General features: G+C 45.1%; 61 non-coding genes and 1 pseudogene across 61 annotated transcripts; all 62 read right to left on the bottom strand.

Moving 5' to 3' along the window:
- Positions 1-174: 174 nt before the first annotated feature.
- Positions 175-293, bottom strand: LOC148559271 (5S ribosomal RNA). The gene has a single exon (XR_015890307.1). It is a non-coding gene; the product is annotated as a 5S ribosomal RNA (ribosomal RNA).
- Positions 294-488: 195 nt separating this feature from the next.
- LOC148559270 (5S ribosomal RNA) lies at positions 489-607 on the bottom strand. The gene has a single exon (XR_015890050.1). It is a non-coding gene; the product is annotated as a 5S ribosomal RNA (ribosomal RNA).
- Positions 608-790: 183 nt separating this feature from the next.
- LOC148559269 (5S ribosomal RNA) lies at positions 791-909 on the bottom strand. Its single transcript, XR_015887217.1, has one exon. It is a non-coding gene; the product is annotated as a 5S ribosomal RNA (ribosomal RNA).
- A 195-nt stretch (positions 910-1,104) lies between these two features.
- Positions 1,105-1,223, bottom strand: LOC148559268 (5S ribosomal RNA). The gene has a single exon (XR_015889908.1). It is a non-coding gene; the product is annotated as a 5S ribosomal RNA (ribosomal RNA).
- A 197-nt stretch (positions 1,224-1,420) lies between these two features.
- On the bottom strand, positions 1,421-1,539 carry LOC148559267 (5S ribosomal RNA). The gene has a single exon (XR_015889546.1). It is a non-coding gene; the product is annotated as a 5S ribosomal RNA (ribosomal RNA).
- A 199-nt stretch (positions 1,540-1,738) lies between these two features.
- Positions 1,739-1,857, bottom strand: LOC148559266 (5S ribosomal RNA). The gene has a single exon (XR_015889545.1). It is a non-coding gene; the product is annotated as a 5S ribosomal RNA (ribosomal RNA).
- Positions 1,858-2,040: 183 nt separating this feature from the next.
- LOC148559265 (5S ribosomal RNA) lies at positions 2,041-2,159 on the bottom strand. The gene has a single exon (XR_015887207.1). It is a non-coding gene; the product is annotated as a 5S ribosomal RNA (ribosomal RNA).
- A 195-nt stretch (positions 2,160-2,354) lies between these two features.
- LOC148559264 (5S ribosomal RNA) lies at positions 2,355-2,473 on the bottom strand. The gene has a single exon (XR_015889906.1). It is a non-coding gene; the product is annotated as a 5S ribosomal RNA (ribosomal RNA).
- Positions 2,474-2,672: 199 nt separating this feature from the next.
- On the bottom strand, positions 2,673-2,791 carry LOC148559263 (5S ribosomal RNA). The gene has a single exon (XR_015889544.1). It is a non-coding gene; the product is annotated as a 5S ribosomal RNA (ribosomal RNA).
- A 199-nt stretch (positions 2,792-2,990) lies between these two features.
- LOC148559262 (5S ribosomal RNA) lies at positions 2,991-3,109 on the bottom strand. Its single transcript, XR_015888682.1, has one exon. It is a non-coding gene; the product is annotated as a 5S ribosomal RNA (ribosomal RNA).
- A 194-nt stretch (positions 3,110-3,303) lies between these two features.
- Positions 3,304-3,422, bottom strand: LOC148559261 (5S ribosomal RNA). The gene has a single exon (XR_015891433.1). It is a non-coding gene; the product is annotated as a 5S ribosomal RNA (ribosomal RNA).
- Positions 3,423-3,649: 227 nt separating this feature from the next.
- On the bottom strand, positions 3,650-3,768 carry LOC148559260 (5S ribosomal RNA). The gene has a single exon (XR_015887196.1). It is a non-coding gene; the product is annotated as a 5S ribosomal RNA (ribosomal RNA).
- Positions 3,769-3,951: 183 nt separating this feature from the next.
- Positions 3,952-4,070, bottom strand: LOC148559259 (5S ribosomal RNA). Its single transcript, XR_015890499.1, has one exon. It is a non-coding gene; the product is annotated as a 5S ribosomal RNA (ribosomal RNA).
- Positions 4,071-4,256: 186 nt separating this feature from the next.
- On the bottom strand, positions 4,257-4,375 carry LOC148559258 (5S ribosomal RNA). Its single transcript, XR_015890305.1, has one exon. It is a non-coding gene; the product is annotated as a 5S ribosomal RNA (ribosomal RNA).
- A 193-nt stretch (positions 4,376-4,568) lies between these two features.
- On the bottom strand, positions 4,569-4,687 carry LOC148559257 (5S ribosomal RNA). The gene has a single exon (XR_015890049.1). It is a non-coding gene; the product is annotated as a 5S ribosomal RNA (ribosomal RNA).
- Positions 4,688-4,891: 204 nt separating this feature from the next.
- Positions 4,892-5,010, bottom strand: LOC148559256 (5S ribosomal RNA). The gene has a single exon (XR_015890866.1). It is a non-coding gene; the product is annotated as a 5S ribosomal RNA (ribosomal RNA).
- A 183-nt stretch (positions 5,011-5,193) lies between these two features.
- Positions 5,194-5,312, bottom strand: LOC148559255 (5S ribosomal RNA). Its single transcript, XR_015887185.1, has one exon. It is a non-coding gene; the product is annotated as a 5S ribosomal RNA (ribosomal RNA).
- A 193-nt stretch (positions 5,313-5,505) lies between these two features.
- LOC148559254 (5S ribosomal RNA) lies at positions 5,506-5,624 on the bottom strand. Its single transcript, XR_015889905.1, has one exon. It is a non-coding gene; the product is annotated as a 5S ribosomal RNA (ribosomal RNA).
- A 193-nt stretch (positions 5,625-5,817) lies between these two features.
- Positions 5,818-5,936, bottom strand: LOC148559253 (5S ribosomal RNA). The gene has a single exon (XR_015889543.1). It is a non-coding gene; the product is annotated as a 5S ribosomal RNA (ribosomal RNA).
- A 211-nt stretch (positions 5,937-6,147) lies between these two features.
- Positions 6,148-6,266, bottom strand: LOC148559252 (5S ribosomal RNA). The gene has a single exon (XR_015887174.1). It is a non-coding gene; the product is annotated as a 5S ribosomal RNA (ribosomal RNA).
- A 196-nt stretch (positions 6,267-6,462) lies between these two features.
- On the bottom strand, positions 6,463-6,581 carry LOC148559251 (5S ribosomal RNA). The gene has a single exon (XR_015891584.1). It is a non-coding gene; the product is annotated as a 5S ribosomal RNA (ribosomal RNA).
- A 208-nt stretch (positions 6,582-6,789) lies between these two features.
- LOC148559250 (5S ribosomal RNA) lies at positions 6,790-6,908 on the bottom strand. The gene has a single exon (XR_015890222.1). It is a non-coding gene; the product is annotated as a 5S ribosomal RNA (ribosomal RNA).
- Positions 6,909-7,103: 195 nt separating this feature from the next.
- On the bottom strand, positions 7,104-7,222 carry LOC148559249 (5S ribosomal RNA). Its single transcript, XR_015889904.1, has one exon. It is a non-coding gene; the product is annotated as a 5S ribosomal RNA (ribosomal RNA).
- Positions 7,223-7,418: 196 nt separating this feature from the next.
- On the bottom strand, positions 7,419-7,537 carry LOC148559248 (5S ribosomal RNA). Its single transcript, XR_015889542.1, has one exon. It is a non-coding gene; the product is annotated as a 5S ribosomal RNA (ribosomal RNA).
- Positions 7,538-7,733: 196 nt separating this feature from the next.
- LOC148559247 (5S ribosomal RNA) lies at positions 7,734-7,852 on the bottom strand. The gene has a single exon (XR_015887163.1). It is a non-coding gene; the product is annotated as a 5S ribosomal RNA (ribosomal RNA).
- Positions 7,853-8,045: 193 nt separating this feature from the next.
- On the bottom strand, positions 8,046-8,164 carry LOC148559246 (5S ribosomal RNA). The gene has a single exon (XR_015889541.1). It is a non-coding gene; the product is annotated as a 5S ribosomal RNA (ribosomal RNA).
- Positions 8,165-8,348: 184 nt separating this feature from the next.
- Positions 8,349-8,467, bottom strand: LOC148559245 (5S ribosomal RNA). Its single transcript, XR_015889765.1, has one exon. It is a non-coding gene; the product is annotated as a 5S ribosomal RNA (ribosomal RNA).
- A 185-nt stretch (positions 8,468-8,652) lies between these two features.
- Positions 8,653-8,771, bottom strand: LOC148559244 (5S ribosomal RNA). Its single transcript, XR_015890304.1, has one exon. It is a non-coding gene; the product is annotated as a 5S ribosomal RNA (ribosomal RNA).
- A 193-nt stretch (positions 8,772-8,964) lies between these two features.
- LOC148559243 (5S ribosomal RNA) lies at positions 8,965-9,083 on the bottom strand. The gene has a single exon (XR_015889539.1). It is a non-coding gene; the product is annotated as a 5S ribosomal RNA (ribosomal RNA).
- Positions 9,084-9,291: 208 nt separating this feature from the next.
- Positions 9,292-9,410, bottom strand: LOC148559242 (5S ribosomal RNA). The gene has a single exon (XR_015890865.1). It is a non-coding gene; the product is annotated as a 5S ribosomal RNA (ribosomal RNA).
- A 183-nt stretch (positions 9,411-9,593) lies between these two features.
- Positions 9,594-9,712, bottom strand: LOC148559241 (5S ribosomal RNA). The gene has a single exon (XR_015887152.1). It is a non-coding gene; the product is annotated as a 5S ribosomal RNA (ribosomal RNA).
- Positions 9,713-9,908: 196 nt separating this feature from the next.
- LOC148559240 (5S ribosomal RNA) lies at positions 9,909-10,027 on the bottom strand. The gene has a single exon (XR_015891341.1). It is a non-coding gene; the product is annotated as a 5S ribosomal RNA (ribosomal RNA).
- Positions 10,028-10,221: 194 nt separating this feature from the next.
- LOC148559239 (5S ribosomal RNA) lies at positions 10,222-10,340 on the bottom strand. The gene has a single exon (XR_015889538.1). It is a non-coding gene; the product is annotated as a 5S ribosomal RNA (ribosomal RNA).
- Positions 10,341-10,549: 209 nt separating this feature from the next.
- Positions 10,550-10,668, bottom strand: LOC148559238 (5S ribosomal RNA). The gene has a single exon (XR_015887142.1). It is a non-coding gene; the product is annotated as a 5S ribosomal RNA (ribosomal RNA).
- Positions 10,669-10,862: 194 nt separating this feature from the next.
- LOC148559237 (5S ribosomal RNA) lies at positions 10,863-10,981 on the bottom strand. The gene has a single exon (XR_015891432.1). It is a non-coding gene; the product is annotated as a 5S ribosomal RNA (ribosomal RNA).
- A 207-nt stretch (positions 10,982-11,188) lies between these two features.
- On the bottom strand, positions 11,189-11,307 carry LOC148559236 (5S ribosomal RNA). Its single transcript, XR_015890221.1, has one exon. It is a non-coding gene; the product is annotated as a 5S ribosomal RNA (ribosomal RNA).
- A 196-nt stretch (positions 11,308-11,503) lies between these two features.
- Positions 11,504-11,622, bottom strand: LOC148559235 (5S ribosomal RNA). The gene has a single exon (XR_015889903.1). It is a non-coding gene; the product is annotated as a 5S ribosomal RNA (ribosomal RNA).
- Positions 11,623-11,818: 196 nt separating this feature from the next.
- Positions 11,819-11,937, bottom strand: LOC148559234 (5S ribosomal RNA). Its single transcript, XR_015889537.1, has one exon. It is a non-coding gene; the product is annotated as a 5S ribosomal RNA (ribosomal RNA).
- A 214-nt stretch (positions 11,938-12,151) lies between these two features.
- LOC148559233 (5S ribosomal RNA) lies at positions 12,152-12,270 on the bottom strand. The gene has a single exon (XR_015887131.1). It is a non-coding gene; the product is annotated as a 5S ribosomal RNA (ribosomal RNA).
- Positions 12,271-12,469: 199 nt separating this feature from the next.
- LOC148559232 (5S ribosomal RNA) lies at positions 12,470-12,588 on the bottom strand. The gene has a single exon (XR_015890927.1). It is a non-coding gene; the product is annotated as a 5S ribosomal RNA (ribosomal RNA).
- Positions 12,589-12,786: 198 nt separating this feature from the next.
- Positions 12,787-12,905, bottom strand: LOC148559231 (5S ribosomal RNA). Its single transcript, XR_015891454.1, has one exon. It is a non-coding gene; the product is annotated as a 5S ribosomal RNA (ribosomal RNA).
- A 478-nt stretch (positions 12,906-13,383) lies between these two features.
- LOC148559230 (5S ribosomal RNA) lies at positions 13,384-13,502 on the bottom strand. The gene has a single exon (XR_015890346.1). It is a non-coding gene; the product is annotated as a 5S ribosomal RNA (ribosomal RNA).
- Positions 13,503-13,697: 195 nt separating this feature from the next.
- On the bottom strand, positions 13,698-13,816 carry LOC148559229 (5S ribosomal RNA). Its single transcript, XR_015889298.1, has one exon. It is a non-coding gene; the product is annotated as a 5S ribosomal RNA (ribosomal RNA).
- Positions 13,817-14,007: 191 nt separating this feature from the next.
- Positions 14,008-14,126, bottom strand: LOC148559228 (5S ribosomal RNA). Its single transcript, XR_015888877.1, has one exon. It is a non-coding gene; the product is annotated as a 5S ribosomal RNA (ribosomal RNA).
- Positions 14,127-14,318: 192 nt separating this feature from the next.
- Positions 14,319-14,437, bottom strand: LOC148559227 (5S ribosomal RNA). The gene has a single exon (XR_015888843.1). It is a non-coding gene; the product is annotated as a 5S ribosomal RNA (ribosomal RNA).
- A 198-nt stretch (positions 14,438-14,635) lies between these two features.
- LOC148559226 (5S ribosomal RNA) lies at positions 14,636-14,754 on the bottom strand. Its single transcript, XR_015890926.1, has one exon. It is a non-coding gene; the product is annotated as a 5S ribosomal RNA (ribosomal RNA).
- Positions 14,755-14,959: 205 nt separating this feature from the next.
- On the bottom strand, positions 14,960-15,078 carry LOC148559225 (5S ribosomal RNA). Its single transcript, XR_015887120.1, has one exon. It is a non-coding gene; the product is annotated as a 5S ribosomal RNA (ribosomal RNA).
- Positions 15,079-15,270: 192 nt separating this feature from the next.
- On the bottom strand, positions 15,271-15,389 carry LOC148559224 (5S ribosomal RNA). The gene has a single exon (XR_015888876.1). It is a non-coding gene; the product is annotated as a 5S ribosomal RNA (ribosomal RNA).
- A 193-nt stretch (positions 15,390-15,582) lies between these two features.
- Positions 15,583-15,701, bottom strand: LOC148559223 (5S ribosomal RNA). Its single transcript, XR_015888875.1, has one exon. It is a non-coding gene; the product is annotated as a 5S ribosomal RNA (ribosomal RNA).
- Positions 15,702-15,893: 192 nt separating this feature from the next.
- On the bottom strand, positions 15,894-16,012 carry LOC148559222 (5S ribosomal RNA). Its single transcript, XR_015888842.1, has one exon. It is a non-coding gene; the product is annotated as a 5S ribosomal RNA (ribosomal RNA).
- A 195-nt stretch (positions 16,013-16,207) lies between these two features.
- LOC148559221 (5S ribosomal RNA) lies at positions 16,208-16,326 on the bottom strand. Its single transcript, XR_015890925.1, has one exon. It is a non-coding gene; the product is annotated as a 5S ribosomal RNA (ribosomal RNA).
- Positions 16,327-16,526: 200 nt separating this feature from the next.
- On the bottom strand, positions 16,527-16,645 carry LOC148559220 (5S ribosomal RNA). Its single transcript, XR_015890864.1, has one exon. It is a non-coding gene; the product is annotated as a 5S ribosomal RNA (ribosomal RNA).
- Positions 16,646-16,828: 183 nt separating this feature from the next.
- On the bottom strand, positions 16,829-16,947 carry LOC148559219 (5S ribosomal RNA). The gene has a single exon (XR_015887666.1). It is a non-coding gene; the product is annotated as a 5S ribosomal RNA (ribosomal RNA).
- Positions 16,948-17,142: 195 nt separating this feature from the next.
- Positions 17,143-17,261, bottom strand: LOC148559218 (5S ribosomal RNA). Its single transcript, XR_015889902.1, has one exon. It is a non-coding gene; the product is annotated as a 5S ribosomal RNA (ribosomal RNA).
- Positions 17,262-17,458: 197 nt separating this feature from the next.
- On the bottom strand, positions 17,459-17,577 carry LOC148559217 (5S ribosomal RNA). Its single transcript, XR_015889536.1, has one exon. It is a non-coding gene; the product is annotated as a 5S ribosomal RNA (ribosomal RNA).
- A 216-nt stretch (positions 17,578-17,793) lies between these two features.
- LOC148559216 (5S ribosomal RNA) lies at positions 17,794-17,912 on the bottom strand. The gene has a single exon (XR_015888764.1). It is a non-coding gene; the product is annotated as a 5S ribosomal RNA (ribosomal RNA).
- Positions 17,913-18,108: 196 nt separating this feature from the next.
- On the bottom strand, positions 18,109-18,227 carry LOC148559215 (5S ribosomal RNA; annotated as a pseudogene).
- Positions 18,228-18,452: 225 nt separating this feature from the next.
- Positions 18,453-18,571, bottom strand: LOC148559214 (5S ribosomal RNA). The gene has a single exon (XR_015887108.1). It is a non-coding gene; the product is annotated as a 5S ribosomal RNA (ribosomal RNA).
- Positions 18,572-18,764: 193 nt separating this feature from the next.
- Positions 18,765-18,883, bottom strand: LOC148559213 (5S ribosomal RNA). The gene has a single exon (XR_015890970.1). It is a non-coding gene; the product is annotated as a 5S ribosomal RNA (ribosomal RNA).
- Positions 18,884-19,078: 195 nt separating this feature from the next.
- On the bottom strand, positions 19,079-19,197 carry LOC148559212 (5S ribosomal RNA). The gene has a single exon (XR_015887097.1). It is a non-coding gene; the product is annotated as a 5S ribosomal RNA (ribosomal RNA).
- Positions 19,198-19,386: 189 nt separating this feature from the next.
- Positions 19,387-19,505, bottom strand: LOC148559211 (5S ribosomal RNA). The gene has a single exon (XR_015888874.1). It is a non-coding gene; the product is annotated as a 5S ribosomal RNA (ribosomal RNA).
- A 191-nt stretch (positions 19,506-19,696) lies between these two features.
- Positions 19,697-19,815, bottom strand: LOC148559210 (5S ribosomal RNA). Its single transcript, XR_015888841.1, has one exon. It is a non-coding gene; the product is annotated as a 5S ribosomal RNA (ribosomal RNA).
- Positions 19,816-21,797: the final 1,982 nt, after the last annotated feature.

The following is a 21,797-nucleotide window of genomic DNA, read 5'->3' as shown; positions in this document are numbered from 1 at the left end:
CACATAATTATCATATGCATGTCTCGCGACGTAGGGTAAGTCGAGTTGCAAATCCCTGCGGGGCCCGTGGGAGCTTGCCTAAAATCAGGTCATTGAGACTCGCTTTAACTAAACTGTGCAAGATAGCGCCGTTTAAAGAACGAGGGTAAGCACGACGTAAAAAAAAAAAAAAAAGAGGTGCAACACGAGGACTTCCCAGGAGGTCACCCATCCTAGTACTACTCTCGCCCAAGCACGCTTAACTGCGGAGTTCTAATGGGATCCGTTGCATTAGTGCTGGTATGATCGCACCTATTATAATATGCGCACATAATTATCATATGCATGTCTTGCGACGTAGGGTAAGTCGAGCTGCGAATCCCTGCGGGCCCGTGCGAGCTTGCCTAAAATAAGGTCATTGAGACTCGCTTTAGCTAAACTATTCAAGATAGCGCCGTTTAAAGAACGAGGGCAAGCACGACGTAAAAAAAAAAAAAAAAAAAAAAAAAGAGGTGCAACACGAGGACTTCCCAGGAGGTCACCCATCCTAGTACTACTCTCGCCCAAGCACGATTAACTGCGGAGTTCTGATGGGATCCGGTGAATTAGTGCTGGTATGATCGCACCTATTAAAATATGCGCACATAATTATCATATGCATGTCTCGCGACGTAGGGTAAGTCGAGTTGCAAATCCCTGCGGGGCCCGTGGGAGCTTGCCTAAAATCAGGTCATTGAGACTCGCTTTAACAAAACTGTGCAAGATAGCGCCGTTTAAAGAACGAGGGTAAGCACGACGTAAAAAAAAAAAAGAGGTGCAACACGAGGACTTCCCAGGAGGTCACCCATCCTAGTACTACTCTCGCCCAAGCACGCTTAACTGCGGAGTTCTGATGGGATCCGGTGCATTAGTGCTGGTATGATCGCACCTATTAAAATATGCGCACATAATTATCATATGCATGTCTCGCGACTTAGGGTAAGTCGAGTTGCAAATCCCTGCGGGGCCCGTGGGAGCTTGCCTAAAATCAGGTCATTGAGACTCGCTTTAACTAAACTGTGCAAGATAGCGCCGTTTAAAGAACGAGGGTAAGCACGACGTAAAAAAAAAAAAAAAAAAAAAAAAGAGGTGCAACACGAGGACTTCCCAGGAGGTCACCCATCCTAGTACTACTCTCGCCCAAGCACGCTTAACTGCGGAGTTCTGATGGGATCCGTTGCATTAGTGCTGGTATGATCGCACCTATTATAATATGCGCACATAATTATCATATGCATGTCTTGCGACGTAGGGTAAGTCGAGCTGCGAATCCCTGCGGGCCCGTGCGAGCTTGCCTAAAATAAGGTCATTGAGACTCGCTTTAGCTAAACTATTCAAGATAGCGCCGTTTAAAGAACGAGGGCAAGCACGACGTAAAAAAAAAAAAAAAAAAAAAAAAAAAGAGGTGCAACACGAGGACTTCCCAGGAGGTCACCCATCCTAGTACTACTCTCGCCCAAGCACGTTTAACTGCGGAGTTCTGATGGGATCCGGTGAATTAGTGCTGGTATGATCGCACCTATTAAAATATGCGCACATAATTATCATATGCATGTCTCGCGACTTAGGGTAAGTCGAGTTGCAAATCCCTGCGGGGCCCGTGGGAGCTTGCCTAAAATCAGGTCATTGAGACTCGCTTTAACAAAACTGTGCAAGATAGCGCCGTTTAAAGAACGAGGGCAAGCACGACGTAAAAAAAAAAAAAAAAAAAAAAAAAAAAGAGGTGCAACACGAGGACTTCCCAGGAGGTCACCCATCCTAGTACTACTCTCGCCCAAGCACGTTTAACTGCGGAGTTCTGATGGGATCCGGTGAATTAGTGCTGGTATGATCGCACCTATTAAAATATGCGCACATAATTATCATATGCATGTCTCGCGACTTAGGGTAAGTCGAGTTGCAAATCCCTGCGGGGCCCGTGGGAGCTTGCCTAAAATCAGGTCATTGAGACTCGCTTTAACAAAACTGTGCAAGATAGCGCCGTTTAAAGAACGAGGGTAAGCACGACGTAAAAAAAAAAAAGAGGTGCAACACGAGGACTTCCCAGGAGGTCACCCATCCTAGTACTACTCTCGCCCAAGCACGCTTAACTGCGGAGTTCTGATGGGATCCGGTGCATTAGTGCTGGTATGATCGCACCTATTAAAATATGCGCACATAATTATCATATGCATGTCTCGCGACGTAGGGTAAGTCGAGTTGCAAATCCCTGCGGGGCCCGTGGGAGCTTGCCTAAAATCAGGTCATTGAGACTCGCTTTAACTAAACTGTGCAAGATAGCGCCGTTTAAAGAACGAGGGTAAGCACGACGTAAAAAAAAAAAAAAAAAAAAAAAAGAGGTGCAACACGAGGACTTCCCAGGAGGTCACCCATCCTAGTACTACTCTCGCCCAAGCACGCTTAACTGCGGAGTTCTGATGGGATCCGTTGCATTAGTGCTGGTATGATCGCACCTATTATAATATGCGCACATAATTATCATATGCATGTCTTGCGACGTAGGGTAAGTCGAGCTGCGAATCCCTGCGGGCCCGTGCGAGCTTGCCTAAAATAAGGTCATTGAGACTCGCTTTAGCTAAACTATTCAAGATAGCGCCGTTTAAAGAACGAGGGCAAGCACGACGTAAAAAAAAAAAAAAAAAAAAAAAAAAAAAGAGGTGCAACACGAGGACTTCCCAGGAGGTCACCCATCCTAGTACTACTCTCGCCCAAGCACGTTTAACTGCGGAGTTCTGATGGGATCCGGTGAATTAGTGCTGGTATGATCGCACCTATTAAAATATGCGCACATAATTATCATATGCATGTCTCGCGACTTAGGGTAAGTCGAGTTGCAAATCCCTGCGGGGCCCGTGGGAGCTTGCCTAAAATCAGGTCATTGAGACTCGCTTTAACAAAACTGTGCAAGATAGCGCCGTTTAAAGAACGAGGGTAAGCACGACGTAAAAAAAAAAAAAAAAAAAAAAAAAAAAGAGGTGCAACACGAGGACTTCCCAAGAGGTCACCCATCCTAGTACTACTCTCGCCCAAGCACGCTTAACTGCGGAGTTCTGATGGGATCCGGTGCATTAGTGCTGGTATGATCGCACCTATTAAAATATGCGCACATAATTATCATATGCATGTCTCGCGACGTAGGGTAAGTCGAGTTGCAAATCCCTGCGGGGCCCGTGGGAGCTTGCCTAAAATCAGGTCATTGAGACTCGCTTTAACTAAACTGTGCAAGATAGCGCCGTTTAAAGAACGAGGGTAAGCACGACGTAAAAAAAAAAAAAAAAAAAAAAAGAGGTGCAACACAAGGACTTCCCAGGAGGTCACCCATCCTAGTACTACTCTCGCCCAAGCACGTTTAACTGCAGAGTTCTGATGGGATCCAGTGAATTAGTGCTGGTATGATCGCACCTATTAAAATATGCGCACATAATTATCATATGCATGTCTCGCGACGTAGGGTAAGTCGAGTTGCAAATCCCTGCGGGGCCCGTGGGAGCTTGCCTAAAATCAGGTCATTGAGACTCGCTTTAACAAAACTGTGCAAGATAGCGCCGTTTAAAGAACGAGGGTAAGCACGACGTAAAAAAAAAAAAAAAAAAAAAAAAAAAAAAAAAAAAAAAAAAAAAAAAAAAAAAAAGAGGTGCAACACGAGGACTTCCCAGGAGGTCACCCATCCTAGTACTACTCTCGCCCAAGCACGCTTAACTGCGGAGTTCTGATGGGATCCGGTGCATTAGTGCTGGTATGATCGCACCTATTAAAATATGCGCACATAATTATCATATGCATGTCTCGCGACGTAGGGTAAGTCGAGTTGCAAATCCCTGCGGGGCCCGTGGGAGCTTGCCTAAAATCAGGTCATTGAGACTCGCTTTAACAAAACTGTGCAAGATAGCGCCGTTTAAAGAACGAGGGTAAGCACGACGTAAAAAAAAAAAAGAGGTGCAACACGAGGACTTCCCAGGAGGTCACCCATCCTAGTACTACTCTCGCCCAAGCATGCTTAACTGCGGAGTTCTGATGGGATCCGGTACATTAGTGCTGGTATGATCGCACCTATTAAAATATGCGCACATAATTATCATATGCATGTCTCGCGACGTAGGGTAAGTCGAGTTGCAAATCCCTGCGGGGCCCGTGGGAGCTTGCCTAAAATCAGGTCATTGAGACTCGCTTTAACTAAACTGTGCAAGATAGCGCCGTTTAAAGAACGAGGGTAAGCACGACGTAAAAAAAAAAAAAAAGAGGTGCAACACGAGGACTTCCCAGGAGGTCACCCATCCTAGTACTACTCTCGCCCAAGCACGCTTAACTGCGGAGTTCTAATGGGATCCGTTGCATTAGTGCTGGTATGATCGCACCTATTATAATATGCGCACATAATTATCATATGCATGTCTTGCGACGTAGGGTAAGTCGAGCTGCGAATCCCTGCGGGCCCGTGCGAGCTTGCCTAAAATAAGGTCATTGAGACTCGCTTTAGCTAAACTATTCAAGATAGCGCCGTTTAAAGAACGAGGGCAAGCACGACGTAAAAAAAAAAAAAAAAAAAAAAAGAGGTGCAACACGAGGACTTCCCAGGAGGTCACCCATCCTAGTACTACTCTCGCCCAAGCACGATTAACTGCGGAGTTCTGATGGGATCCGGTGAATTAGTGCTGGTATGATCGCACCTATTAAAATATGCGCACATAATTATCATATGCATGTCTCGCGACGTAGGGTAAGTCGAGTTGCAAATCCCTGCGGGGCCCGTGGGAGCTTGCCTAAAATCAGGTCATTGAGACTCGCTTTAACAAAACTGTGCAAGATAGCGCCGTTTAAAGAACGAGGGTAAGCACGACGTAAAAAAAAAAAAAAAAAAAAAAAAAAAAAAAAAGAGGTGCAACACGAGGACTTCCCAGGAGGTCACCCATCCTAGTACTACTCTCGCCCAAGCACGTTTAATTGCGGAGTTCTGATGGGATCCGGTGAATTAGTGCTGGTATGATCGCACCTATTAAAATATGCGCACATAATTATCATATGCATGTCTCGCGACGTAGGGTAAGTCGAGTTGCAAATCCCTGCGGGGCCCGTGGGAGCTTGCCTAAAATCAGGTCATTGAGACTCGCTTTAACAAAACTGTGCAAGATAGCGCCGTTTAAAGAACGAGGGTAAGCACGACGTAAAAAAAAAAAAGAGGTGCAACACGAGGACTTCCCAGGAGGTCACCCATCCTAGTACTACTCTCGCCCAAGCACGCTTAACTGCGGAGTTCTGATGGGATCCGGTGCATTAGTGCTGGTATGATCGCACCTATTAAAATATGCGCACATAATTATCATATGCATGTCTCGCGACGTAGGGTAAGTCGAGTTGCAAATCCCTGCGGGGCCCGTGGGAGCTTGCCTAAAATCAGGTCATTGAGACTCGCTTTAACTAAACTGTGCAAGATAGCGCCGTTTAAAGAACGAGGGTAAGCACGACGTAAAAAAAAAAAAAAAAAAAAAAGAGGTGCAACACGAGGACTTCCCAGGAGGTCACCCATCCTAGTACTACTCTCGCCCAAGCACGCTTAACTGCGGAGTTCTGATGGGATCCGTTGCATTAGTGCTGGTATGATCGCACCTATTATAATATGCGCACATAATTATCATATGCATGTCTTGCGACGTAGGGTAAGTCGAGCTGCGAATCCCTGCGGGCCCGTGCGAGCTTGCCTAAAATAAGGTCATTGAGACTCGCTTTAGCTAAACTATTCAAGATAGCGCCGTTTAAAGAACGAGGGCAAGCACGACGTAAAAAAAAAAAAAAAAAAAAAAAGAGGTGCAACACGAGGACTTCCCAGGAGGTCACCCATCCTAGTACTACTCTCGCCCAAGCACGTTTAACTGCGGAGTTCTGATGGGATCCGGTGAATTAGTGCTGGTATGATCGCACCTATTAAAATATGCGCACATAATTATCATATGCATGTCTCGCGACTTAGGGTAAGTCGAGTTGCAAATCCCTGCGGCGCCCGTGGGAGCTTGCCTAAAATCAGGTCATTGAGACTCGCTTTAACAAAACTGTGCAAGATAGCGCCGTTTAAAGAACGAGGGTAAGCACGACGTAAAAAAAAAAAAAAAAAAAAAAAAAAAAAAAAAAAAAAAAGAGGTGCAACACGAGGACTTCCCAGGAGGTCACCCATCCTAGTACTACTCTCGCCCAAGCACGCTTAACTGCGGAGTTCTGATGGGATCCGGTGCATTAGTGCTGGTATGATCGCACCTATTAAAATATGCGCACATAATTATCATATGCATGTCTCGCGACGTAGGGTAAGTCGAGTTGCAAATCCCTGCGGGGCCCGTGGGAGCTTGCCTAAAATCAGGTCATTGAGACTCGCTTTAACTAAACTGTGCAAGATAGCGCCGTTTAAAGAACGAGGGTAAGCACGACGTAAAAAAAAAAAAAAAAAAAAAAAAAGAGGTGCAACACCAGGACTTCCCAGGAGGTCACCCATCCTAGTACTACTCTCGCCCAAGCACGTTTAACTGCAGAGTTCTGATGGGATCCAGTGAATTAGTGCTGGTATGATCGCACCTATTAAAATATGCGCACATAATTATCATATGCATGTCTCGCGACGTAGGGTAAGTCGAGTTGCAAATCCCTGCGGGGCCCGTGGGAGCTTGCCTAAAATCAGGTCATTGAGACTCGCTTTAACAAAACTGTGCAAGATAGCGCCGTTTAAAGAACGAGGGTAAGCACGACGTAAAAAAAAAACAAAAAAAAAAAAAAAAAAAAAAAAAAGAGGTGCAACACGAGGACTTCCCAGGAGGTCACCCATCCTAGTACTACTCTCGCCCAAGCACGCTTAACTGCGGAGTTCTGATGGGATCCGGTGCATTAGTGCTGTTATGATCGCACCTATTAAAATATGCGCACATAATTATCATATGCATGTCTCGCGACGTAGGGTAAGTCGAGTTGCAAATCCCTGCGGGGCACGTGGGAGCTTGCCTAAAATCAGGTCATTGAGACTCGCTTTAACTAAACTGTGCAAGATAGCGCCGTTTAAAGAACGAGGGTAAGCACGACGTAAAAAAAAAAAAAAAAAAAAAAAAGAGGTGCAACACGAGGACTTCCCAGGAGGTCACCCATCCTAGTACTACTCTCGCCCAAGCACGCTTAACTGCGGAGTTCTGATGGGATCCGTTGCATTAGTGCTGGTATGATCGCACCTATTATAATATGCGCACATAATTATCATATGCATGTCTTGCGACGTAGGGTAAGTCGAGCTGCGAATCCCTGCGGGCCCGTGCGAGCTTGCCTAAAATAAGGTCATTGAGACTCGCTTTAGCTAAACTATTCAAGATAGCGCCGTTTAAAGAACGAGGGCAAGCACGACGTAAAAAAAAAAAAAAAAAAAAAAAAAAGAGGTGCAACACGAGGACTTCCCAGGAGGTCACCCATCCTAGTACTACTCTCGCCCAAGCACGTTTAACTGCGGAGTTCTGATGGGATCCGGTGAATTAGTGCTGGTATGATCGCACCTATTAAAATATGCGCACATAATTATCATATGCATGTCTCGCGACTTAGGGTAAGTCGAGTTGCAAATCCCTGCGGGGCCCGTGGGAGCTTGCCTAAAATCAGGTCATTGAGACTCGCTTTAACTAAACTGTGCAAGATAGCGCCGTTTAAAGAACGAGGGTAAGCACGACGTAAAAAAAAAAAAAAAAAAAAAAAAAGAGGTGCAACACGAGGACTTCCCAGGAGGTCACCCATCCTAGTACTACTCTCGCCCAAGCACGCTTAACTGCGGAGTTCTGATGGGATCCGGTGCATTAGTGCTGGTATGATCGCACCTATTTAAATATGCGCACATAATTATCATATGCATGTCTCGCGACGTAGGGTAAGTCGAGTTGAAAATCCCTGCGGGGCCCGTGGGAGCTTGCCTAAAATCAGGTCATTGAGACTCGCTTTAACAAAACTGTGCAAGATAGCGCCGTTTAAAGAACGAGGGTAAGCACGACGTAAAAAAAAAAAAAAAAAAAAAAGAGGTGCAACACGAGGACTTCCCAGGAGGTCACCCATCCTAGTACTACTCTCGCCCAAGCACGTTTAACTGCGGAGTTCTGATGGGATCCGGTGAATTAGTGCTGGTATGATCGCACCTATTAAAATATGCGCACATAATTATCATATGCATGTCTCGCGACGTAGGGTAAGTCGAGTTGCAAATCCCTGCGGGGCCCGTGGGAGCTTGCCTAAAATCAGGTCATTGAGACTCGCTTTAACAAAACTGTGCAAGATAGCGCCGTTTAAAGAACGAGGGTAAGCACGACGTAAAAAAAAAAAAAGAGGTGCAACACGAGGACTTCCCAGGAGGTCACCCATCCTAGTACTACTCTCGCCCAAGCATGCTTAACTGCGGAGTTCTGATGGGATCCGGTGCATTAGTGCTGGTATGATCGCACCTATTAAAATATGCGCACATAATTATCATATGCATGTCTCGAGACGTAGGGTAAGTCGAGTTGCAAATCCCTGCGGGGCCCGTGGGAGCTTGCCTAAAATCAGGTCATTGAGACTCGCTTTAACTAAACTGTGCAAGATAGCGCCGTTTAAAGAACGAGGGTAAGCACGACGTAAAAAAAAAAAAAAGAGGTGCAACACGAGGACTTCCCAGGAGGTCACCCATCCTAGTACTACTCTCGCCCAAGCACGCTTAACTGCGGAGTTCTAATGGGATCCGTTGCATTAGTGCTGGTATGATCGCACCTATTATAATATGCGCACATAATTATCATATGCATGTCTTGCGACGTAGGGTAAGTCGAGCTGCGAATCCCTGCGGGCCCGTGCGAGCTTGCCTAAAATAAGGTCATTGAGACTCGCTTTAGCTAAACTATTCAAGATAGCGCCGTTTAAAGAACGAGGGCAAGCACGACGTAAAAAAAAAAAAAAAAAAAAAAAGAGGTGCAACACGAGGACTTCCCAGGAGGTCACCCATCCTAGTACTACTCTCGCCCAAGCACGTTTAACTGCGGAGTTCTGATGGGATCCGGTGAATTAGTGCTGGTATGATCGCACCTATTAAAATATGCGCACATAATTATCATATGCATGTCTCGCGACGTAGGGTAAGTCAAGTTGCAAATCCCTGCGGGGCCCGTGGGAGCTTGCCTAAAATCAGGTCATTGAGACTCGCTTTAACAAAACTGTGCAAGATAGCGCCGTTTAAAGAACGAGGGTAAGCACGACGTAATAAAAAAAAAAAAAAAAAAAAAAAAAAAAAAAAAAGAGGTGCAACACGAGGACTTCCCAGGAGGTCACCCATCCTAGTACTACTCTCGCCCAAGCACGTTTAATTGCGGAGTTCTGATGGGATCCGGTGAATTAGTGCTGGTATGATCGCACCTATTAAAATATGCGCACATAATTATCATATGCATGTCTCGCGACGTAGGGTAAGTCGAGTTGCAAATCCCTGCGGGGCCCGTGGGAGCTTGCCTAAAATCAGGTCATTGAGACTCGCTTTAACAAAACTGTGCAAGATAGCGCCGTTTAAAGAACGAGGGTAAGCACGACGTAAAAAAAAAAAAGAGGTGCAACACGAGGACTTCCCAGGAGGTCACCCATCCTAGTACTACTCTCGCCCAAGCACGCTTAACTGCGGAGTTCTGATGGGATCCGGTGCATTAGTGCTGGTATGATCGCACCTATTAAAATATGCGCACATAATTATCATATGCATGTCTCGCGACGTAGGGTAAGTCGAGTTGCAAATCCCTGCGGGGCCCGTGGGAGCTTGCCTAAAATCAGGTCATTGAGACTCGCTTTAACTAAACTGTGCAAGATAGCGCCGTTTAAAGAACGAGGGTAAGCACGACGTAAAAAAAAAAAAAAAAAAAAAAAAAGAGGTGCAACACGAGGACTTCCCAGGAGGTCACCCATCCTAGTACTACTCTCGCCAAAGCACGCTTAACTGCGGAGTTCTGATGGGATCCGTTGCATTAGTGCTGGTATGATCGCACCTATTATAATATGCGCACATAATTATCATATGCATGTCTTGCGACGTAGGGTAAGTCGAGCTGCGAATCCCTGCGGGCCCGTGCGAGCTTGCCTAAAATAAGGTCATTGAGACTCGCTTTAGCTAAACTATTCAAGATAGCGCCGTTTAAAGAACGAGGGCAAGCACGACGTAAAAAAAAAAAAAAAAAAAAAAAAGAGGTGCAACACGAGGACTTCCCAGGAGGTCACCCATCCTAGTACTACTCTCGCCCAAGCACGTTTAACTGCGGAGTTCTGATGGGATCCGGTGAATTAGTGCTGGTATGATCGCACCTATTAAAATATGCGCACATAATTATCATATGCATGTCTCGCGACTTAGGGTAAGTCGAGTTGCAAATCCCTGCGGGGCCCGTGGGAGCTTGCCTAAAATCAGGTCATTGAGACTCGCTTTAACAAAACTGTGCAAGATAGCGCCGTTTAAAGAACGAGGGTAAGCACGACGTAAAAAAAAAAAAAAAAAAAAAAAAAAAAAAAAAAAAAAGAGGTGCAACACGAGGACTTCCCAGGAGGTCACCCATCCTAGTACTACTCTCGCCCAAGCACGCTTAACTGCGGAGTTCTGATGGGATCCGGTGCATTAGTGCTGGTATGATCGCACCTATTAAAATATGCGCACATAATTATCATATGCATGTCTCGCGACGTAGGGTAAGTCGAGTTGCAAATCCCTGCGGGGCCCGTGGGAGCTTGCCTAAAATCAGGTCATTGAGACTCGCTTTAACTAAACTGTGCAAGATAGCGCCGTTTAAAGAACGAGGGTAAGCACGACGTAAAAAAAAAAAAAAAAAAAAAAAGAGGTGCAACACAAGGACTTCCCAGGAGGTCACCCATCCTAGTACTACTCTCGCCCAAGCACGTTTAACTGCAGAGTTCTGATGGGATCCAGTGAATTAGTGCTGGTATGATCGCACCTATTAAAATATGCGCACATAATTATCATATGCATGTCTCGCGACGTAGGGTAAGTCGAGTTGCAAATCCCTGCGGGGCCCGTGGGAGCTTGCCTAAAATCAGGTCATTGAGACTCGCTTTAACAAAACTGTGCAAGATAGCGCCGTTTAAAGAACGAGGGTAAGCACGACGTAAAAAAAAAAAAAAAAAAAAAAAAAAAAAAAAAAAAGAGGTGCAACACGAGGACTTCCCAGGAGGTCACCCATCCTAGTACTACTCTCGCCCAAGCACGCTTAACTGCGGAGTTCTGATGGGATCCGGTGCATTAGTGCTGTTATGATCGCACCTATTAAAATATGCGCACATAATTATCATATGCATGTCTCGCGACGTAGGGTAAGTCGAGTTGCAAATCCCTGCGGGGCCCGTGGGAGCTTGCCTAAAATCAGGTCATTGAGACTCGCTTTAACTAAACTGTGCAAGATAGCGCCGTTTAAAGAACGAGGGTAAGCACGACGTAAAAAAAAAAAAAAAAAAAAAAAAAGAGGTGCAACACGAGGACTTCCCAGGAGGTCACCCATCCTAGTACTACTCTCGCCCAAGCACGCTTAACTGCGGAGTTCTGATGGGATCCGTTGCATTAGTGCTGGTATGATCGCACCTATTATAATATGCGCACATAATTATCATATGCATGTCTTGCGACGTAGGGTAAGTCGAGCTGCGAATCCCTGCGGGCCCGTGCGAGCTTGCCTAAAATAAGGTCATTGAGACTCGCTTTAGCTAAACTATTCAAGATAGCGCCGTTTAAAGAACGAGGGCAAGCACGACGTAAAAAAAAAAAAAAAAAAAAAAAAAAGAGGTGCAACACGAGGACTTCCCAGGAGGTCACCCATCCTAGTACTACTCTCGCCCAAGCACGTTTAACTGCGGAGTTCTGATGGGATCCGGTGAATTAGTGCTGGTATGATCGCACCTATTAAAATATGCGCACATAATTATCATATGCATGTCTCGCGACTTAGGGTAAGTCGAGTTGCAAATCCCTGCGGGGCCCGTGGGAGCTTGCCTAAAATCAGGTCATTGAGACTCGCTTTAACAAAACTGTGCAAGATAGCGCCGTTTAAAGAACGAGAGTAAGCACGACGTAAAAAAAAAAAAAAAAAAAAAAAAAAAAAAAAAAAAAAAAAAAGAGGTGCAACACGAGGACTTCCCAGGAGGTCACCCATCCTAGTACTACTCTCGCCCAAGCACGCTTAACTGCGGAGTTCTGATGGGATCCGGTGCATTAGTGCTGGTATGATCGCACCTATTAAAATATGCGCACATAATTATCATATGCATGTCTCGCGACGTAGGGTAAGTCGAGTTGCAAATCCCTGCGGGGCCCGTGGGAGCTTGCCTAAAATCAGGTCATTGAGACTCGCTTTAACTAAACTGTGCAAGATAGCGCCGTTTAAAGAACGAGGGTAAGCACGACGTAAAAAAAAAAAAAAAAAAAAAAAAAAAAGAGGTGCAACACAAGGACTTCCCAGGAGGTCACCCATCCTAGTACTACTCTCGCCCAAGCACGTTTAACTGCGGAGTTCTGATGGGATCCAGTGAATTAGTGCTGGTATGATCGCACCTATTAAAATATGCGCACATAATTATCATATGCATGTCTCGCGACGTAGGGTAAGTCGAGTTGCAAATCCCTGCGGGGCCCGTGGGAGCTTGCCTAAAATCAGGTCATTGAGACTCGCTTTAACAAAACTGTGCAAGATAGCGCCGTTTAAAGAACGAGGGTAAGCACGACGTAAAAAAAAAAAAAAAAAAAAAAAAATATAGGTGCAACACGAGGACTTCCCAGGAGGTCACCCATCCTAGTACTACTCTCGCCCAAGCACGTTTAACTGCGGAGTTCTGATGGGATCCGGTGAATTATAGCTGGTATGATCGCACCTATTAAAATATGCGCACATAATTATCATATGCATGTCTCGCGACGTAGGGTAAGTCGAGTTGCAAATCCCTGCGGGGCCCGTGGGAGCTTGCCTAAAATCAGGTCATTGAGACTCGCTTTAACAAAACTGTGCAAGATAGCGCCGTTTAAAGAACGAGGGTAAGCACGACGTAAAAAAAAAAAAAAAAAAAAAAAAGAGGTGCAACACGAGGAGTACTCTCGCCCAAGCACGCTTAACTGCGGAGTTCTGATGGGATCCGTTGCATTAGTGCTGGTATGATCACACCTATTATAATATGCGCACATAATTATCATATGCATGTCTTGCGACGTAGGGTAAGTCGAGCTGCGAATCCCTGCGGGCCCGTGCGAGCTTGCCTAAAATAAGGTCATTGAGACTCGCTTTAGCTAAACTATTCAAGATAGCACCGTTTAAAGAACGAGGGCAAGCACGACGTAAAAAAAAAAAAAAAAAAAAAGAGGTGCAACACGAGGACTTCCCAGGAGGTCACCCATCCTAGTACTACTCTCGCCCAAGAACGCTTAACTGCGGAGTTCTGATGGGATCCGGTGCATTAGTGCTGGTATGATCACACCTATTATAATATGCGCACATAATTATCATATGCATGTCTTGCGACGTAGGGTAAGTCGAGCTGCGAATCCCTGCGGGGCCCGTGCGAGCTTGCCTAAAATAAGGTCATTGAGACTCGCTTTAGCTAAACTATTCAAGATAGCACCGTTTAAAGAACGAGGGCAAGCACGACGTAAAAAAAAAAAAAAAAAAAAAAAAGAGGTGCAACACGAAGACTTCCCAGGAGGTCACCCATCCTAGTACTACTCTCGCCCAAGCACGCTTAACTGCGGAGTTCTGATGGGATCCGGTGCATTAGTGCTGGTATGATCGCACCTATTATAATATGCGCACATAATTATCATATGCATGTCTTGCGACGTAGGGTAAGTCGAGCTGCGAATCCCTGCGGGCCCGTGCGAGCTTGCCTAAAATAAGGTCATTGAGACTCGCTTTAGCTAAACTATTCAAGATAGCACCGTTTAAAGAACGAGGGCAAGCACGACGTAAAAAAAAAAAAAAAAAAAAAGAGGTGCAACACGAGGACTTCCCAGGAGGTCACCCATCCTAGTACTACTCTCGCCCAGGCACGCTTAACTGCGGAGTTCTGATGGGATCCGGTGCATTAGTGCTGGTATGATCACACCTATTATAATATGCGCACATAATTATCATATGCATGTCTTGCGACGTAGGGTAAGTCGAGCTGCGAATCCCTGCGGGGCCCGTGCGAGCTTGCCTAAAATGAGGTCATTGAGACTCGCTTTAGCTAAACTATTCAAGATAGCGCCGTTTAAAGAACGAGGGTAAGCACGACGTAAAAAAAAAAAAAAAAAAAAAGAGGTGCAACACGAGGACTTCCCAGGAGGTTACCCATCCTAGTACTACTCTCGCCCAAGCACGCTTAACTGCGGAGTTCTGATGGGATCCGGTGCATTAGTGCTGGTATGATCGCACCTATTAAAATATGCGCACATAATTATCATATGCATGTCTCGCGACGTAGGGTAAGTCGAGTTGCAAATCCCTGCGGGGCCCGTGGGAGCTTGCCTAAAATCAGGTCATTGAGACTCGCTTTAACTAAACTGTGCAAGATAGCGCCGTTTAAAGAACGAGGGTAAGCACGACGTAAAAAAAAAAAAAAAAAAAAAAAAAAAGAGGTGCAACACAAGGACTTCCCAGGAGGTCACCCATCCTAGTACTACTCTCGCCCAAGCACGTTTAACTGCGGAGTTCTGATGGGATCCAGTGAATTAGTGCTGGTATGATCGCACCTATTAAAATATGCGCACATAATTATCATATGCATGTCTCGCGACGTAGGGTAAGTCGAGTTGCAAATCCCTGCGGGGCCCGTGGGAGCTTGCCTAAAATCAGGTCATTGAGACTCGCTTTAACAAAACTGTGCAAGATAGCGCCGTTTAAAGAACGAGGGTAAGCACGACGTAAAAAAAAAAAAAAAAAAAAAAAAAAAAAAAAAAGAGGTGCAACACGAGGACTTCCCAGGAGGTCACCCATCCTAGTACTACTCTCGCCCAAGCACGCTTAACTGCGGAGTTCTGATGGGATCCGGTGCATTAGTGCTGGTATGATCGCACCTATTATAATATGCGCACATAATTATCATATGCATGTCTTGCGACGTAGGGTAAGTCGAGCTGCGAATCCCTGCGGGCCCGTGCGAGCTTGCCTAAAATAAGGTCATTGAGACTCGCTTTAGCTAAACTATTCAAGATAGCACCGTTTAAAGAACGAGGGCAAGCACGACGTAAAAAAAAAAAAAAAAAAAAAAGAGGTGCAACACGAGGACTTCCCAGGAGGTCACCCATCCTAGTACTACTCTCGCCCAGGCACGCTTAACTGCGGAGTTCTGATGGGATCCGGTGCATTAGTGCTGGTATGATCACACCTATTATAATATGCGCACATAATTATCATATGCATGTCTTGCGACGTAGGGTAAGTCGAGCTGCGAATCCCTGCGGGGCCCGTGCGAGCTTGCCTAAAATGAGGTCATTGAGACTCGCTTTAGCTAAACTATTCAAGATAGCGCCGTTTAAAGAACGAGGGTAAGCACGACGTAAAAAAAAAAAAAAAAAAAAAAGAGGTGCAACACGAGGACTTCCCAGGAGGTCACCCATCCTAGTACTACTCTCGCCCAGGCACGCTTAACTGCGGAGTTCTGATGGGATCCGGTGCATTAGTGCTGGTATGATCACACCTATTATAATATGCGCACATAATTATCATATGCATGTCTTGCGACGTAGGGTAAGTCGAGCTGCGAATCCCTGCGGGGCCCGTGCGAGCTTGCCTAAAATGAGGTCATTGAGACTCGCTTTAGCTAAACTATTCAAGATAGCGCCGTTTAAAGAACGAGGGTAAGCACGACGTAAAAAAAAAAAAAAAAAAAAAGAGGTGCAACACGAGGACTTCCCAGGAGGTTACCCATCCTAGTACTACTCTCGCCCAAGCACGCTTAACTGCGGAGTTCTGATGGGATCCGGTGCATTAGTGCTGGTATGATCGCACCTATTAAAATATGCGCACATAATTATCATATGCATGTCTCGCGACGTAGGGTAAGTCGAGTTGCAAATCCCTGCGGGGCCCGTGGGAGCTTGCCTAAAATCAGGTCATTGAGACTCGCTTTAACTAAACTGTGCAAGATAGCGCCGTTTAAAGAACGAGGGTAAGCACGACGTAAAAAAAAAAAAAAAAAAAAAAAAGAGGTGCAACACAAGGACTTCCCAGGAGGTCACCCATCCTAGTACTACTCTCGCCCAAGCACGTTTAACTGCGGAGTTCTGATGGGATCCAGTGAATTAGTGCTGGTATGATCGCACCTATTAAAATATGCGCACATAATTATCATATGCATGTCTCGCGACGTAGGGTAAGTCGAGTTGCAAATCCCTGCGGGGCCCGTGGGAGCTTGCCTAAAATCAGGTCATTGAGACTCGCTTTAACAAAACTGTGCAAGATAGCGCCGTTTAAAGAACGAGGGTAAGCACGACGTAAAAAAAAAAAAAAAAAAAAAAAAAAAAAGAGGTGCAACACGAGGACTTCCCAGGAGGTCACCCATCCTAGTACTACTCTCGCCCAAGCACGTTTAATTGCGGAGTTCTGATGGGATCCGGTGAATTAGTGCTGGTATGATCGCACCTATTAAAATATGCGCACATAATTATCATATGCATGTCTCGCGACGTAGGGTAAGTCGAGTTGCAAATCCCTGCGGGGCCCGTGGGAGCTTGCCTAAAATCAGGTCATTGAGACTCGCTTTAACAAAACTGTGCAAGATAACGCCGTTTAAAGAACGAGGGTAAGCACGACGTAAAAAAAAAAAAGAGGTGCAACACGAGGACTTCCCAGGAGGTCACCCATCCTAGTACTACTCTCGCCCAAGCACGCTTAACTGCGGAGTTCTGATGGGATCCGGTGCTTTAGTGCTGGTATGATCGCACCTATTAAAATATGCGCACATAATTATCATATGCATGTCTCGCGACGTAGGGTAAGTCGAGTTGCAAATCCCTGCGGGGCCCGTGGGAGCTTGCCTAAAATCAGGTCATTGAGACTCGCTTTAACTAAACTGTGCAAGATAGCGCCGTTTAAAGAACGAGGGTAAGCACGACGTAAAAAAAAAAAAAAAAAAAAAAAAGAGGTGCAACACGAGGACTTCCCAGGAGGTCACCCATCCTAGTACTACTCTCGCCCAAGCACGCTTAACTGCGGAGTTCTGATGGGATCCGTTGCATTAGTGCTGGTATGATCGCACCTATTATAATATGCGCACATAATTATCATATGCATGTCTTGCGACGTAGGGTAAGTCGAGCTGCGAATCCCTGCGGGCCCGTGCGAGCTTGCCTAAAATAAGGTCATTGAGACTCGCTTTAGCTAAACTATTCAAGATAGCGCCGTTTAAAGAACGAGGGCAAGCACGACGTAAAAAAAAAAAAAAAAAAAAAAAAAAAGAGGTGCAACACGAGGACTTCCCAGGAGGTCACCCATCCTAGTACTACTCTCGCCCAAGCACGTTTAACTGCGGAGTTCTGATGGGATCCGGTGAATTAGTGCTGGTATGATCGCACCTATTAAAATATGCGCACATAATTATCATATGCATGTCTCGCGACTTAGGGTAAGTCGAGTTGCAAATCCCTGCGGGGCCCGTGGGAGCTTGCCTAAAATCAGGTCATTGAGACTCGCTTTAACAAAACTGTGCAAGATAGCGCCGTTTAAGGAACGAGGGTAAGCACGACGTAAAAAAAAAAAAAAAAAAAAAAAAAAAAAAAAAAAAAAAAAAAAAGAGGTGCAACACGAGGACTTCCCAGGAGGTCACCCATCCTAGTACTACTCTCGCCCAAGCACGCTTAACTGCGGAGTTCTAATGGGATCCGGTGCATTAGTGCTGGTATGATCGCACCTATTAAAATATGCGCACATAATTATCATATGCATGTCTCGCGACGTAGGGTAAGTCGAGTTGCAAATCCCTGCGGGGCCCGTGGGAGCTTGCCTAAAATCAGGTCAGTGAGACTCGCTTTAACTAAACTGTGCAAGATAGCGCCGTTTAAAGAACGAGGGTAAGCACGACGTAAAAAAAAAAAAAAAAAAAAAAAAAGAGGTGCAACACAAGGACTTCCCAGGAGGTCACCCATCCTAGTACTACTCTCGCCCAAGCACGTTTAACTGCGGAGTTCTGATGGAAACCAGTGAATTAGTGCTGGTATGATCGCACCTATTAAAATATGCGCACATAATTATCATATGCATGTCTCGCGACGTAGGGTAAGTCGAGTTGCAAATCCCTGCGGGGCCCGTGGGAGCTTGCCTAAAATCAGGTCATTGAGACTCGCTTTAACAAAACTGTGCAAGATAGCGCCGTTTAAAGAACGAGGGTAAGCACGACGTAAAAAAAAAAAAAAAAAAAAAAAAAAAAAAAAAAAAAAAAAAAAAAAAAAAAAAGAGGTGCAACACGAGGACTTCCCAGGAGGTCACCCATCCTAGTACTACTCTCGCCCAAGCACGCTTAACTGCGGAGTTCTGATGGGATCCGGTGCATTAGTGCTGGTATGATCGCACCTATTAAAATATGCGCACATAATTATCATATGCATGTCTCGCGACGTAGGGTAAGTCGAGTTGCAAATCCCTGCGGGGCCCGTGGGAGCTTGCCTAAAATCAGGTCATTGAGACTCGCTTTAACAAAACTGTGCAAGATAGCGCCGTTTAAAGAACGAGGGTAAGCACGACGTAAAAAAAAAAAAAAAAAAAAAAGAGGTGCAACACGAGGACTTCCCAGGAGGTCACCCATCCTAGTACTACTCTCGCCCAAGAACGCTTAACTGCGGAGTTCTGATGGGATCCGGTGCATTAGTGCTGGTATGATCACACATATTATAATATGCGCACATAATTATCATATGCATGTCTTGCGACGTAGGGTAAGTCGAGCTGCGAATCCCTGCGGGGCCCGTGCGAGCTTGCCTAAAATAAGGTCATTGAGACTCGCTTTAGCTAAACTATTCAAGATAGCACCGTTTAAAGAACGAGGGCAAGCACGACGTAAAAAAAAAAAAAAAAAAAAAAAAGAGGTGCAACACGAGGACTTCCCAGGAGGTCACCCATCCTAGTACTACTCTCGCCCAAGCACGCTTAACTGCGGAGTTCTGATGGGATCCGGTGCATTAGTGCTGGTATGATCGCACCTATTATAATATGCGCACATAATTATCATATGCATGTCTTGCGACGTAGGGTAAGTCGAGCTGCGAATCCCTGCGGGCCCGTGCGAGCTTGCCTAAAATAAGGTCATTGAGACTCGCTTTAGCTAAACTATTCAAGATAGCACCGTTTAAAGAACGAGGGCAAGCACGACGTAAAAAAAAAAAAAAAAAAAGAGGTGCAACACGAGGACTTCCCAGGAGGTCACCCATCCTAGTACTACTCTCGCCCAGGCACGCTTAACTGCGGAGTTCTGATGGGATCCGGTGCATTAGTGCTGGTATGATCACACCTATTATAATATGCGCACATAATTATCATATGCATGTCTTGCGACGTAGGGTAAGTCGAGCTGCGAATCCCTGCGGGGCCCGTGCGAGCTTGCCTAAAATGAGGTCATTGAGACTCGCTTTAGCTAAACTATTCAAGATAGCGCCGTTTAAAGAACGAGGGTAAGCACGACGTAAAAAAAAAAAAAAAAAAAAGAGGTGCAACACGAGGACTTCCCAGGAGGTTACCCATCCTAGTACTACTCTCGCCCAAGCACGCTTAACTGCGGAGTTCTGATGGGATCCGGTGCATTAGTGCTGGTATGATCGCACCTATTAAAATATGCGCACATAATTATCATATGCATGTCTCGCGACGTAGGGTAAGTCGAGTTGCAAATCCCTGCGGGGCCCGTGGGAGCTTGCCTAAAATCAGGTCATTGAGACTCGCTTTAACTAAACTGTGCAAGATAGCGCCGTTTAAAGAACGAGGGTAAGCACGACGTAAAAAAAAAAAAAAAAAAAAAAAAAAAGAGGTGCAACACAAGGACTTCCCAGGAGGTCACCCATCCTAGTACTACTCTCGCCTGATGAGATATTTTGATGAGAAACGAATTTCTACCAAAACACCCAAAACTAACCGGCAAGTGTACCGGGTCGTATCAAGTAATAAAAACTCACGGAAGTGAGGTCGATCCCACAGGGATTGAAGGATTGAGCAATTTTAGTTTAGTGGTTGATTTAGTCAAGCGAATCAAGTGTTGGTTGGGTGATTTGTGATTTGCAGAATGTAAATTGCATGAAATTAAAGAGAGCGGGAAAGTAAATTGCTGAAACTTAAAGGACAAGAAATTAAATGACAGAAACTTAAAGTGCAAGAGATGTAAATTGCTTGAAAAGTAAAGGGGATTGGGATGAGGATTTGCAGAATTTAAACAAGGGAAAACTAAATTGCATCAAACAGAAGAGGAAAAGGGAGTTGGGATTGAACCGGATCTTATAGCAGCAAAGTAAATGAACAATGAAAGCATTAAACAGAGAATTGAAATGAGAATTTAGATCTCAGGACCCAGAGACTAGAAAACCAAGTCTAGATCTCAATGCCTTCCTAGATCCCACAAGAACAATAGCAAGGAAATTGTAAATTGCAAAGAAAAGAGATGAAGATCAAGTAACAGAAACAGAAATGCTAATTCAATTAACAGTAAAGGAAACAGAGAGATCCAAGATTGAGATTGAAACAGAATTTCTTCAATTCTCCAATCCAAGATCCAAGACAAAAGTCAAATGAAATTGAAAGCAATGAAAGCAAGAAATTAAAGTTCACTCAAGTTCAAAAGCTCTTCGAAAACTATTATGAAAATTCTAAAAGGAAAGCTCTCAAAGAAAACTCTCCCGAAAAAGCTCCCTAAACAAATTGAATTCTATCCTATTTATACACTTTCCAAAATGATCTTCAAGCCTTGAGTTGGGCCTTTGTTCTTGGTGGAATTGGGTTGAAAGAGGCCTTGGTTGATTGCTCTTGAAGATTGAAGAAGAACCGAAGTGAACCAATTGAACCGGAAATGGAGTTAGCCAACGTTGGTCTTCAACGTTAGGGTCAAAGTTAGGGGTCTAACTTTGACCCTAACTTTTCATATCAGCAAACCACATTCTTCTGGTTTAGACGTTGGCGCCAACGTTAGGGGTCTAACTTTGACCCTAACGTTGGCCTTGCTTGGTGTGATTGGTGCCAACGTTAGCCTCCACGTTAGGGGGCTAACGTTGGCGCAAACGTTGCCTACTCCCCCATTGTGATTTAAGTGCCAACGTTAGCCTCCAAGTTAGGGGGCTAACGTTGGCGCAAACGTTGGTAGCCCAGGGAGAAACTCTCAAGTTCCAACGTTAGCCTCCAAGTTAGGGGGCTAACGTTGGAGCTAACGTTGGCTACTTCCAAAGAGTGATTCATATGCCCAACGTTAGCCTCCAAGTTAGGGGGCTAACGTTGGGGCTAACTTCATGCAACCCGGTTCAATTTTCACTTATTCCATTGTCCTCTCTTCACTCCTAGCCATTCCTCTTTGCTTCAACCTTTCTCCAAGCCTTCTTCACCTATCATTGATCAACCAAACTAATCAAAGTTTTGCTCAAAATCATGAGGTATTCAATCTTCCACAATATGCAACAAATATAGTTCAAAACCTCATGAAATGGCATGAATTCACATATGGTTGGTTCAATCAAGGGAAACATGAAAATCTACTCAATTAGCTTGCTTGTAGCTTAAGAAAGTGCATAATTCTAATGAAAACAAAAGAAAAAGACTAGCTAAAATGGG

Source organism: Arachis ipaensis, chromosome B6 (genome assembly GCF_059453495.1).
Source record: "Arachis ipaensis isolate K30076 ecotype BB chromosome B6, ASM5945349v1, whole genome shotgun sequence".
Classification (NCBI taxonomy): domain Eukaryota; kingdom Viridiplantae; phylum Streptophyta; class Magnoliopsida; order Fabales; family Fabaceae; genus Arachis; species Arachis ipaensis.
This window is presented reverse-complemented; position numbering and strand designations above follow the sequence as displayed.